Here is a 12,115-nt window from a genome sequence, read left to right as displayed (position 1 = left end):
AAAATACAAGATTGGTTGGGACAGAAGGAGGGCACCAGCCACAGAGAGGATCAGGAAGGGCTCGTGGGGAAGGGGTGCTTGAGGTGGTGGTGAGGAGGGGGTGCATCCCAGGGTTGGGGGACAGACAATGCAAAAGCACAGAGATGGGAGAGCGAAGTGTTACGTATGCAAAAGAGGGACCAGTCTGCCTCTATCACAGGGGGGGAAGTCATGTCCAATGAGGCTGGAAAGATAGGTGGGGTCCTGGCTATGAAAGACTTGTCAAATCAAACAAGAATTTCTATTTTATATTTAAAAACATATTTCATATATGAAACTATGTGAAATATATCATATATTAGTATATAATATAGTTAAATATATTTTTATTTATATTTCACAGGTTTCCATTTTTTCCTGAAAGGAATAGGGAGTCATAGGAGTTAATTGTGTAGGGGAGGGACAGGTCAGACCTGCACCTGAAGGAAACCAGAGATTTCTAGCTCAGGTGATGAGGGAGTGCATTCCAGACATGGGGAAGAGCCTAAGAGGATGCGTAGCAACGGGAGGCCACGCTCTTATGGACAGAAAATGGCAGCAGAAAGGGCAGTTTGACTGGCTCACAGCTGGTTATCTAGTACTAGATAATAGCCTTGCCACGTCGGGGTCGAGGCATAGTGTATTGAGCCGTGGCTGATCAGACCAATACGAACTCAAAAGGCTCTACCACAGGTTGGGTGCAAATAGTCCATTTGAACATTGGAAGTGGAAATGGCTCTAGATTTGCACATCTCACATTTTGTTTGTTTTTGGTTTTGTTTTGAGCAACTGCAATTCTGCTTTGCTCATAGAGCACAGTGTCTTCTTTGATTCAGGCATGCCGTGCTAAGCGGTCCTGTGTCAATGTCTCCCATGTCCCACAATGGATACCAAAGTTCTTCAGACCTTGAGTGTCCTTGTATGCTTGCCTTATGTGAGTTTTCCATAAGATAGTCTTTTAGGTAAACATACATTTGGTATTCAAACAAGGTGGCCAGCCCATTAGAGCTGTGCTCTCTGCAGTAGAGTTTGAATGCTTGGCAGTTCAGCTTGAGAAAGGACTTCAGTGCCTAGTACCTTATCTTGCCAGGTGATCTTCAGAATCTTTCCAAGACAATTCAAATGGAAATGATTGAGTCTCCTGGTATGGCACTGGTACACTGTCCAGGTTTCACAGGCATACGACGATGAGGTCAGGACAACGGCTCTGTAGACCTTCAGTTTAGTAATCAGTCTAATCCCTCTTCTCTCCCACACTTTCCTTTGGAGCTTCCCAAATTCTGAGCTAGCTCTGGCAATGTGTGTGTCGCCTCATCATCTATGTGGACATCCCTGGAAAGCATACTGCCAAGGTAAGTGACCTTATCTGCAGCATTCAAAATTCCTCCGTTTGCTGTAGTCAATGGTTCCACATATGGATGGTGCCATGCTGGCTGGTGGAGAACCTGTTCTGTTGGTGTTGATTGTTGGGCCAAAATTAGCACAAGTGGCAGAGAACTGATACATACTTTGTTACATCTCAGCTTCAGAGGCTGAGTTGAGTGCACAATCATCTGAGAACAAAAGAAAATCACACACCAACTGTCCCTCCATTTTAGTCTTGGCTTGTAGCCTTTTCAAGTTAGTTTACCATCAGTGTGGTAGCTGACCTTGATGCTGCTTTCATCCTCATTGAAGGCACCTGACAACATCACAGAAAACATAATGCTAAAAAGCATGGGAGCAAGCATACAAGCCCTGTTTCATTCCATTGATGACTGGAAAAGAGTGAGAGCATTGTCTTTTATCCAAAACCTGTGCAAGCATGCCATCATGAAACTGGCATAAGACCCTGATGAACTTTTTTGGGCAACCAAATTTCACCATGAACTTCCACAATTCCTTACAACTGACAGTATTAAAGCCCTTGGTCAGATGGGCAAATGTTGTGTGCAGACTGCTGTTTTGCTCCTGGCATTTCTCCTGGAATTGTCAGTTAGCAAACATTGATGTCTGCCATTCCTCAGCACTGGATCTTGGGTAGACATCCATCTTCCAGGTGAAGGATCCACTTATTAAGGAGGACTCTGGCAAAAATCTTGCCAGAAACCAACTAAGAGAAAGATCCCCTTGTGATTGTCATGGACTACCTGTCTCTTTCCTTTATAAAGATGGACAGTGAAGGCATCCTTGATCTCCTGGGGGATAACACCCCCTTGCCATATAACCCGGATGATTTCAGCCAGCTTTGATATGAGCAGTAGGCCCTCTGCCTTGTAGATCTCAGCTTGGATGGGATTAGTACCAGGCACTTTGCCACACAGAGGAGACTAATGGCATTCAAAGCTTCTTCTTCAGCTGGAAGTTTGTCTAGAGAGGGACTGACTTCAACCTGAGGTAAGCAGTCAGCGGCTTCAGTTGAGAACGCTGCGGAAATGTTCAGGCTGTCTCTCCAGGATCACACCCTTACCACTGATCAGTGTGGCTCCATCAGCACTGAGTAGTCAAGATGCAAGGCATCTTTAGGGCATTGTAAAAGCACTTTGGATTGTTGCCACCAGCATAAAATGGAATCTCATCTGCCTTCTTACTAAGCCAAGGATCCTGAATGCCTCTGAGCTTAATTTGCACCTCATTTTTGATAGAGTTAAATGTAGCTTTCTTAGAGACAGATGAACTGTCCTACTGGTAAACCCTGTGGAGTTCTCCTTTTTCATCTAGCAGTTTCTGAATTTTCCCATCACTCTTGTCAAACCAATCTTGATGTTTGCAAGTGTTCTTGTTCAGATGAGCAAATTGGTGCTGCACACCAAATCTCTGGAAGCTGTCCTCCTTTTCTATTCCACTGTTGCCAACTGTGTGCTGACCCAGCTTTCCCTTGAGGTCAGCTTGGAGAAGCCCTCTAATCTGTTGACATGAGGTCTTCTGGTCTTGTCTTGGGGCCACTGCTTTTGTTGAATGAGAATGTTTAGCTTGGAGAAGATAAGTCTATGATTGGTCTAGTATTTTGTGCCACACATCATCTTCTTCATTCTCACATCCTACCTGGCTCTTCTTACAATGGCTTAGACTGTTAAATGCCAATATGTGCTGTGAGGGTGCATCTATGACATTTTGCTGCATTTAGGTAAATGAAAGACTGTGTTGGTGACGATAAGTTGATGAGATGCACAAGTCTTCAGTAGCAAATGACTGTTGCTGTTTCTGACTATTGCTGCCATGTCTGATGGTCTCTGCCTACTCTGGCATTAAAATCACCCAGAATAACAAGCTTGTCCTCTTTCAGCACATTAATGATGAGGGTCTCCAGGTCGTCATAAAATTTTTCTTTGACCTCATCAGGGCTCATCGTGGTGGGAGCATATGCAAATGAAGATGGTGGCATAGTGTTTTCCTGCAAGTGGCAATCACATTGTCATGAGCCTGTCTTCCACTCCTTTGGGGAGGCAATACAAGCTTGTTGACTAGATAAATTTTGATTGCAAAATTTATGCCAGCTTCACAGCCTTCCCCGTCACTGCGGCCACTCCTGAAAAACACCTGTTCAGTTCTGACTTCAGTAAGCTGGCCTTCATTTGCCAGCCTAGTTTCACTCAGAGCTATTATTTGAATGCGGTTCCTGCCAAGTTCTCTCACATTAAGAATGGTTCGTCTTTCGGGTCTGCTGGGTTTCATGTTGTCCATGAGCTTGTGTGCATCCCATGCGCCAATGGTGAGTAGGATCATCTTTGAAAAATTTTTGTACATTTTTTTGTGTTTCAACCAAGAGGTGGGATCCCTGCCAGCCATGGTAAGCAGGCCAGGATTGGGTGAAGCAGACAATTTTTAGGGCCCCTTTTCCAGCCCCTTCCTCATGACAGGAGGTGAGCAGCGTGGTACTTAAAAAAGCTGCTTAGACAACCGGGGGGCTGTCGAATCCCATTGCTGCTTTAGGCCAGTGAGAAGACGACCGTATGCCCTGGGTCATCCATGTGCAGGGTTGTGGTTACAGTCCCCAGTGTATTCATACCTGCTACTTCATCACTTGACTGTGGTTACAGGACTTTGAGGTAGGTAAAAATGGCAAAATGCTATGGGTGATGTTGAGCATAAATTGAATTTAAGTGAGGCAGAATGGCTCGAAGAGTCATGGAAGTCCAGTGGCAAGAGAAAAGTCAAGATGACTGGTGATCACTTGGGATGCAGCGGATGACCTTGGCAACTTTGATGTCTGACCAAACTCCAAGTGCTCCATAGCACTCGCTTCCACTGCCTTAATGGCTATGAGGGCAAACTGCTCTTATCCACTCATTCTTTTGTGAGAAGCCTTCACATGCTTGGAGTAGATACCCCCCCAACTCATCTGCAGGTTTGAGGCATTGTCAGGTACCCTCAACCTGGTTTAGCCTGTCTGCTGAGACAGTTTTACTGGGGTGTGGCCACCGTGAATGTTATGACTTCTTGGAGCCACAGGTGAGAGGTGGACACCAAAGGCAGATGAGCAGCCCTGAAGAGGGCTCAGCAAACCTTCACACCAGAGGTGCTGGTCCTTCCTGAACACCCCCTACAGCCCTTAGGTCTTCCTCTGAGAATCTGAGCCAAGCAGTTGGGGTTAGCCTTAGTCATAGAAATACTCCTTCAGGAAATCTTCTTTGCTCTCTTAACAAGGAACCAATTGGCATGTCTACATTCTCTGTGGGGAAATAATCACCAATGTGATTATTTTACTAGTTAGGCAGAGGACATAATTAATTCAAAGTAAAAACATTTAACAAAACACCACACTGAGAAAAGTAGCAATAGAACATTTTGCCAATAAACCTGGGGCACACTGTCATGAAATATACACATCACCAGTAGGAAAATTGGATACTCCTGGGAGGGCTCTATACATAGGGAACATGTATGACCAGACCACATAAAGGAGTTGAACTAGATGATATCTGAGTCTCTTTTAGCTCTAAATCTATGATACTGGTTAGGGGTGGGGGTGGGGGTGGGGAGGGAACCTCAGGCTGGCAAGGGGGCAACATCATGTCATGTGCATAGCTCTACTTAGACAGCAAATAAATAAAGGTAAAGAATAGATAGATAGATAGATAGATAGATAGATAGATAGATAGATAGATAAATGAAGGTAAATAAGAGGGAAGGAGGAAGGTGGAAAGTGTTTTGGGGCAAGAAAAGCTGTCTTTACCCATTGATGCAGTATCCAATATCCATCAACAATAATTCACTTAACAGGCCATCACCCATGGCCCACTGCACTTAGAAGGCATGAGGTGTCAGTATGCCTGGCTGCCAACATCTCCCAGTGATGTCATCATACTGCCCTCTCTGGGTCTGTTGTCATTGGTCTGATGATTTGAGGTCTTTCATGTGATGAGGCTTCTTTCTATTTTCAGCTTGGGGCTTCAGCTGCGGTCTTCAGCCATAGTGCTACTTTTGCTCCATGAGAGGAAGAGTGGGGTCTGCCACCTCTCTTTTATCTTGGAGCCCAGAGCCTTAAGCCTGAGCTCTTGCAGGGAGGCAGCCCCCTTCTACACCAAGTTTTAGCCATGTAAATCCCTCGTCTGTTGGGTTTCAGAGCCTTCACTGTGGTTTGCTTTTGCCTCAGAGAAGCCGAGCTCTTTTCAAACACAAGACATCCAGCCTGTTAAATAGCACATCATGGGCCTTAAGTTGGTCATTGAACCTCCTCTTTCCTGCTCACCAGGGACATGGTTTCTGTCCCAAGCTTCAGTCTGACTTAGGGTTAGAACATCTTTGTGGCTCCAAATGCACTGAGGGAGGGTGCTGCTCAGCCAAGAAGCCCCATAGGAGTTGTGGGCTCTCCGTGGGTCACTGTCTTTCAGCCTGTACAACCACAAAGAAAGGGGAAAGGCAAGGAACCAATGCCCTCAGGGAGCTTGTATCAAACCTGCTCTTCACCTCAATCTTTTCATCTGAATTCTTGTCATTGTTCTGAATACCCAGCCCCGTGGCAAGTGCTAGGCTTTGAGTCCCCATGCTAGTGTAACAAGGAGGAGGACACATTTTTCTTAACCTTTTCTCCTCTTGGGGCAGGGACCATTCCACTTTTGACTGGTCGTCTTTGTTAGAAGAACAGGTGTTAATTGAGCACACAACCATGACCCAGTCTCCCTTCTTCTGGTCCTTTAGGTTTCTATCTTTTCATATCACCGTGACTCTGTTGTCACACTGGGAATTCCAGGGAATGAAAAGGCAGAACCAATTAATCTTGGAAACATCTATTCCATTCCGAAGGGGGAAAGAAAAAGCATTCTATCACCATGGCAACCACTTGAGCCCCATCCTTCTCTCCACAAGATACTTTGAACCTCTGAGGCACAGTTTTCACAACCAGAGGTAGGTTGGATCCCGATATCCTTCCAGATGTGCGTGCAGAAGATGGGCGCTTATCAGCATAGGCACACATTGTCCTTGCACGGAGAGGTCAGAGACCATAAGGATCTGGCTGCATCACATAGGCCTGAGAGCCTCAGCGGCCCCATTGGTCTACCTGTCCGGAACAGTCTAATATCTGTCTCTGAGTCCCTGTTGAAGTGAACTACAGAGAAATTCTGAGGCCGTTGGACATCCTCTGAATGAAATGGAGCCTTTGGTGGGCAGTACCAGAACTTGAAACTATTTTCATCACCTCCCAGCATTGGCGGGGGAGGAGGCTTAGCTAAAGCCTCTTCTGAGGCAGGCCTCTGGCTTCTATGGGCCTCAGTTTCCTCATCTGTAAAATGACTGGTTGAACTCAATGGCCTCTAAGATCCTCTCTGGTTTTAAATCTATGATCCTTTGCAAGTACCTGTTTTTGCCCCAAGGCCCTTTTTTAAAATTTTACCGATGCCTTGTTTTTTACATCACAGCAATTTCTGGGACTACTCCTTTTGTACTCCTCTCCTCCAAATTGAACCCTCCTTTGTAACAAAGAAAACTAGTTAAGCAAAGACACCTGAAAGAGTGACCACATCGAGTAGTATGTCCAACATTTTGCCCAGTAGTTTCCCACCTCACTGCCATGAGGAAGAAGACACACTCATTGGTATCTGCTCTGTATCTGTCCTCTTGGGCCATTATTAGTTTTCCAGTTGCTCAGAGTTTGACTTCCTTCGAATGATCTTTTCAGTTAAATTTTTCACAGTCATTATATGTATGATTCCTTTCATTCTGCTCATTTCACTTTACATCAGTTCATCTAAATCTTCCCATGTTCTCCTGAATTCTTCAGGGTTATCATTACTGAAAGAACAATAATCTTCCACTACATCACTCATATGAAAGGCTGTGTGGGGACATTGGACAGTGAGCCAGCTATGGAACCCAGAAGATCTGGGTTCAAGTCCCACCTCTGACACTTACTGACTATGGCAAGTCCTTACACTCTTAGGACCCCACACCGCTCTCTCAGACTAAGTTGCAGAGGGCGTGATGGACCTACATTGGTACAGGGACTTTTCTCTTCTGAGAGATGTTAAAGCACAGGGCCCCAGAGCCCTACATTCATATGGCTACATTTCATTTCCCTATTCACCAATCACTGGCACCCACTTTGCTTCTAGGCTTTGCTACCACAAAGAGGGATGCTATGAATATATGGATTCCTCCTAGATATTTGTCTCTGTCTTTGACATCGTTGAGGCATATGTCCCTATGGAATGCAATCTTCTTGAGAAGGGACTCTTTCATTTTTGCCTTTGTATCTCCAGTATGGAACACAGAATTCAGCACACAGTAGGTACTTAAAAAAGGCTTGTTGAATGATCTCTTGGTAGCAGGATCACAGGCTCAAAAGGTATGGATAATTTGATCACCTCCCCATCCCCATCACTTTTCACCTCCACCTTTCATTCGTATTCACCCTGTTCTGCAAATAGAGTACGGGGTTACCCTCTTGCCAGACTCTGAGTTATTGGAAATCACTTTCCTTGAGCCCACCCTACCATCATCCTTGTGTCCCAGTGTATTACTTTGCTCCAGTGATAGGCAATACTGCTCTCTACTTTAGCATCTCTTGCCCAACCTTAGATTGCCACCTGCCCTGGAGTCAATGGCTGATACCATGCCCTTAATTTGTTGGGTTCTGTCCCAGTGGTATTCCACTGACCTCTTCTCCTGATGTCCCATAATATTGTGAAGGTGATTTTAGTTTCTGACAGGTCAGACCAGCGGGGTCCAAGCTTTTCAGGTCTTACCAAGCTAGAAAGACTTTAATGAGCCTGGGAATGAATAAATGAGTAAAAAGAGTATTTATTAAATACTTAATATATGTCCAGCATTGTGCTAAGTGCTTGGGGATCCAATTATTAGTGGGACAGCACCTGACTTTAGGGAACTTGGAGTTTCAGGAGGGAAGATACAATCTGAGACCATCTGCCAAGTTATAGAAGGGATGCAGGTTGTATTAGTGGAGAGACACTAATGAACTCATGGATCTTGGAACTATTAAATTATTGAACTATTTCAAGTCTTCAGTTCCATAAGAGGTTTCATAGGATCAGAGGTTCATAGTGCGTACTCTCCCAAAAGCTTCCAGGAATTAAGAGAAAATGCCCTGTGGGAGGGAGGGGTGGTTCTACTATAGTGGCTGCAGTAGACTGGAGTGGAGAAGTTGCCTTCAACCACTATCCTGCTCAATGAAGGAAGGAAGGAAGGAAAAGTCCATTACCACTGGCTTGTCGTTTGTTCAAAGTGCTGTCCTCTGGTGTCCATCTGCAGGCAGTGCAATCTTGTCTCCTTCAAACTCTCCGGTGTCTGATCTGCCCGTCGCTCAGTGTCTCAAAATCTGTGCAACCCCAGATCTCATCTCCTCTTGATGCAAACTCATGCCATGCTAGATGACCCCCTTCTTCCTGGAGCTTTCTCATTAGTCCTTGGAAGCTTGAGGGAGGGACAACAATTGTATCACAGATTTAGAGGTGGGAAGGATGTCAGAGGTTATGTTAGGAATGAGGAAACTGAGGATGAGACAACTGAAGTGACTTGCCCAAAGTCATAAGGTGGTAAGAGGCTACTCCTATCTTGTCACAATAAATAGATCCATTGTACTTTGCCTGGATGAACAAAAAAACATTTGTTAAGCACCTACATGGCGCCAGACATGGGGGATACAAGTACAAAATTGAGGTGGTCCCTGCCCTCAAGGAGCTTAAATTTGGAGAGGCAGAGACAATACAAATGGGTAGCAAGAGCAAGAGTTTGGGGTCTTGGGAAGCAGAGCCAGTGAGTGGAGCCATAAGGCAGTCAACTGTCCTGGCTTTTCCAGAAACAATTATTAAGTATTCGTTTGATTAGGAAGCTAGTGGGGTGGGTGGGGAGATGGAGGGGCTTGTGCAGTGACAGGGGGAATGGCAATGTGGCCAGGTGGATAGGTGAATTCTCAGTTGCTTCCACACAATAGAACAATCCCCCACTGGTACTAATTATTCCCTATGCTGGAAACCTCTCCTTTCTCACCCCCACCTCACAGGATGCATCTCTTCCTTCAAAAGTCATTTGAAGCACCATCTCCTACATCAGGGGCTCTTAGATTTCAGGGAATTCAGGAATGTATGTGAGAAATAAGCGACACCTTCATTTTTCTTAACCTCTAAGAGAAACGTAACATTTCCTTCAGTTTTTTAGAAACAGCATTCTCAGAAAAGGGTCCTCGGCTTCACCAGCCCACCAAAGAGGTCCATGGCACAAAAAAGGTAGCAGAACTCTGTTCTACCTGAAATCTTTCCTAATACCATCAATTGGCAGTGGCCTCCCTTTCAAACATTTAACTGCTTCTATCTATTTGTATTTATTCTTGATATAATTATATTGTCTTGCTCTCAAATGAAGAGCTCATTCATTCCTGTGTATTTTCTGATATATTCTCATTTTTAGAGCTTCTCTAATTTCTATTTGGTGTTTTGCTTGGATAAAAGGTTTTTCTAGCTATTCACTAGAAATAATGGTCTTTTGTGTCATCAGTGTTTGATGAGAAGGAGCTAAGCTGGTGAAGATACAGGCTTTGCTCCTTAAGAGAGACCAGGAAAGTGTCCTTCTTTCTGAAACCCTAAACAATATTTGAAGGGACAGGTAGATAACATTCTAACTCAATATGCTTCTTACAGCCCAGAGAAAAGAGTGCCCAGCCTTGTGATGTTCCCAAGGTCTACTCACCCTTCACCATCACTTCCCCCAATCCTCAAGCTATCTTGCAGTCAAGTATGGACGCTGCCCTTGGCTTTTGTTCTCTCTGCAGAGGGAGGCCAGACGTCAGAAAGTATCTGTCTACACATGTGAATGTATCTTACACTCACCTTTCTTATACTTAAATATGTCCTTGTTGTCTTTCCCATTAGAATGTGAATTCCGTATGAGTAAGGATTATTTCATTCATTGTATTTTTATTCACAGGGCTTAGTACAGTGCCTGACACATAGTAGGTTCTTCATAAGTGCTTGTTGATTGATTGAGGTGAATCAGTGGTCTAGACCTGGCTGGTTAATTGAATTTTCATTCACTCATCTATCAGGACAGCTCAATACCTGGATGAAGTTCCAGAGTGGAGTGGATTAACTCCCCTACGACCTCTGGAGGTCTGATTCAAAAGGTGCTCCTCTAGTTGGGCAGAGGGTGTCTCTTTTGCCATGGTAGTGACCAAAGAAAGCTCTTCTCTCATTTTATTCTGTGTTCCCATTTCTGCCAGGCCGTGAACACCACCTAAGACCATTTCACCATCCATACTGTGTCATTTCAATAAACGCCATTGTTTTGAGCTGACAGTATCACCCGACTTACTGTTGAAGGAAAAAATCGACTGATGGGGGCTCATGACCTATGGTTTTAGTGATTATCCAAAGACTACCTTGAGCTTGAGGTAGCCAACTCTTGAGAATAGCCAACTGAGAGAGCAGGCCATAGAGAGAAGTAACAAAACGTCCCTCCCACAAACCTGTGGCACAATCTTACATAAATGCACACGATAACAGTGAGAAGAGTAGACCAACAGTTGAGAGTCGCCCACTTGGGGAAGACATACAGCCAATGCAATGCACAAACCAAGCTGTAAGGTCCTGATGTCCCTTCTCTTCCCAGAGTGTCCTCATGCTCCCTTCTCTTCACTGAGTGCAGTGTCTTTGCTAGGTAGGTCACTAAATTAGACTGTCTGGGACTCCTCCTTGTTAACTTAGCTAAGTGGATAGAATGGTGGCCTTAGGATCAAGAAGACCTGAGTTCAAATCTAGCCTCAGACATATACTGTCTGACCCTGGGCAAGTCACTTAACCTCTACCTGCCTCAGTTTTCTCAACAATAATATGGGGATAATAATAGCACCCATGCAGTAGGGTTGTTGTGAAGATCAAAGAAGATATTTGTAAAGTGCTTAGCATAGTGTCTGACATGTAGTAGGCACTATTTAACAGCTTATTCCCTTCTCCTTTTCTTTCTTCTCCACACCTCAACTCCCAACAGCCAGAGCCAACTTTCTTGACTCTACTGCTAGACTGTCTGGGCCTGTTCTGTGTTGGGTACGATATCTCTCTCTAAGCAAGTTATTCGACCACAAGATGCCATGGTTGGATAGGATAGGGGGAGAGGAGAGGAGAAGAGGAAGGGAGAGAAATCCCTTCCCCCCTTCTCCACTGCTCAAACTCACATTGCTCAGAGCTGTCTCCCAGCACAGCTGACTCCTTAGAGAGAGTGTCTCGCTTTTTAAAGGCTCCTAAAGACATGGCTGATCCTTTAGCTCGGTAACGGCTAGATGCTGTAATTCCCTTAGGAAGCTGATTGAAGAACATCTTCATTCCTACTAAAAGAGAAATACAGTGTTAAGGCTTCCTTATACTTCATTTAAGACCTGGGTGCCTGTCTCTGTTACCTACCTCTGTTACAACCTGTAATTTCATCAAGTGAGCTGAGCTCAGCTGAGCAGAGGTCCCTTGATCAATGTCCCCACCACACACACACACACACACACACACACACACACACACACACTGCAATTATTATTATTATTATCTCCTATTTTTTGATAACGTTCAGATTGAAACAAATGGCCCCAGGACAAATTGCTATCATGCTGACTCTTGCTCAGGAGGATAAAGTGACTGTTTTTTGTAATTGAATAAAAGTATGGGGTTGTAAGTTCATC

The 12,115-nt window shown here is 44.7% G+C and overlaps 1 long non-coding RNA gene across 1 annotated transcript; it reads right to left on the bottom strand.

The window, feature by feature from the left end:
• Positions 1 to 8,264: 8,264 nt before the first annotated feature.
• On the bottom strand, positions 8,265 to 11,808 carry LOC144457887 (uncharacterized). Its single transcript, XR_013487481.1, has 3 exons — positions 11,621 to 11,808; positions 10,141 to 10,216; positions 8,265 to 8,868 (listed from the first exon to the last, which is right to left on the bottom strand). It is a non-coding gene; the product is annotated as an uncharacterized LOC144457887 (long non-coding RNA).
• Positions 11,809 to 12,115: the final 307 nt, after the last annotated feature.

The sequence above is a fragment of the Phascolarctos cinereus genome, unplaced genomic scaffold (assembly GCF_003287225.1).
Source record: "Phascolarctos cinereus isolate Bilbo 61053 unplaced genomic scaffold, phaCin_HiC Scaffold_5;HRSCAF=322, whole genome shotgun sequence".
Classification (NCBI taxonomy): domain Eukaryota; kingdom Metazoa; phylum Chordata; class Mammalia; order Diprotodontia; family Phascolarctidae; genus Phascolarctos; species Phascolarctos cinereus.
Note: the sequence above shows the minus strand (reverse complement) of the source record. Positions and strands in the feature narration are given on the sequence as shown.